The sequence below is a fragment of the Silene latifolia genome, chromosome 11 (assembly GCF_048544455.1).
Source record: "Silene latifolia isolate original U9 population chromosome 11, ASM4854445v1, whole genome shotgun sequence".
Taxonomy (NCBI): Eukaryota; Viridiplantae; Streptophyta; class Magnoliopsida; order Caryophyllales; family Caryophyllaceae; genus Silene; species Silene latifolia.
The window spans coordinates 168,399,405-168,401,074 of NC_133536.1; the positions used below are offsets into that span (position 1 = coordinate 168,399,405).

General features: G+C 40.4%; 1 non-coding gene across 1 annotated transcript; it reads left to right on the forward strand.

The window, feature by feature from the left end:
* Window positions 1-602: 602 nt before the first annotated feature.
* Window positions 603-710, forward strand: LOC141615952 (small nucleolar RNA R71). Its single transcript, XR_012530336.1, has one exon. It is a non-coding gene; the product is annotated as a small nucleolar RNA R71 (small nucleolar RNA).
* The last annotated feature ends 960 nt before the right edge of the window (window positions 711-1,670 follow it).

Sequence of the window (1,670 nt, forward strand, 5' to 3'; positions counted from 1 at the left end):
CGATCGACTCGACCAATGCGGCATTCGACTCGTTTTGCTTGAAATTCAAACGAGCCTCTTCATCATTTCCCAAGTCTTCCCTTGGCTTATCGGGACTTTCTTAAGAAAGGCCACTTCTGAGATTGATGGCATTGATCGTCTCAACCGGCCCTTCACATTTAATTGAAGAATTAGCGGCTTGCTTAGCCTCCATATTCTCCAATTGTTTCACAAAATTCTGTGAGGATTCAATCCCGGCTGCTTCCATATTCGCCACTTGAACCAAAAGGAGTTGGACCATCTCCCTTAACTTCTCGATCTCATCTGAGTTTTGAATAGGAACTTCGACTTTCCCTTTTGAAGCTTCAGAAGTCTCGAGTTTCTCGAGACGGGTAGAGATGGAAGTTATAAGTGTCACAACAGCAGTCATGTCTTCACTTTGCTTTCGTGACTTACCACGTGAACTTCCAAACTCAGCTTTATGGACTGCCATCTCCTCAATGGTGTTCCAACCTTTACTTTGACCGGTATTATTTTGGAACCTACCATTAGCAAACATCCAAAATGACTTTGCAATCATCATATAAAGCATTGTAAAATAGATTGCAAAGATACCATTCTTGAAACCATGATGGGGACAAATCGGACCAAACTTTTGAAACGTCCCCATGCTTCACAAAAATCTTCGTCGGCTCCTTGCTGAAAACTCGTGATTTTACTCTTCAAGGCATCGATCTTGAAGGCGGGAAGTACTTCTTGTAGAAGGCTAGTGCTAAAGATGTCCAATCAGTGACTCCAGCTGCTACTCTATCGAGGTAGCGATACCAATCTCGCGCCGAATCCTTCAGGGAGTATAAGAACATGAACCCCTTTACTTCATCTTGAGTTACCCCCTCCGGTATAGGTATTGAACAAAGAATAGTCCGTGAAAATTTCCATATGTTTCAAGGGGTCTTCATCCGTAGACCCGCGAATCGATTCCGTTCCACTAAATCAATATAAGAGGAACAAAACTCGAATTTACTGGGTAGAAGGGGTAGGTAAATGTTGCCCCTTTGGAAGGTGGTGCTCCTTTGGCTGAAAATTATCATATATCGTAGCCATAACTTCCAAAATGAGAGTACTCAAGTCTTCCTCTCAAAAACCTGTCCTCTAACTGTGCAAAAGCAAAACTAGAAGCAAAGGTAAGCAACGGCCTCAAGGAACAAAAGTTCCCTGAGACAAGGAAAATAAACTAAAATAAAGCAAACAGAATTACACCGTCTCCCCGGCAACGGCGCCAAAATTTGATATCGTCGTTTAGTATCAAAATTAAATTTATAATTCCAAACTAAAACTATAGCTAGTGATAGTAAGGGTCGAACCACAGAGAGACAAGGTTGATTTTGTTTGCTATTTTTCAGTCTATAAAGTAACGATAAATTGGGGTTTTGAAATCGATTGATTAATCGGCTAATTGCTAAATGAATATTCTTAACAAGATAAAAAAGAGGATCGGGAATTTCGGTTTACCATGGCAAAAAGCAGTCGATCAAGCAAAGAGATCTCATAATACGGTCTCAGGGAAAATAAGCTAGTCTTTCGATCAAAGCTCAAATAACCTCACGGTCCAATAATTCCCTAGAATTTATCAAAGTTTTCACTCAAGAGAAATTCTAAATCTAGCGATAAATCAAATTACCAATCTTTCG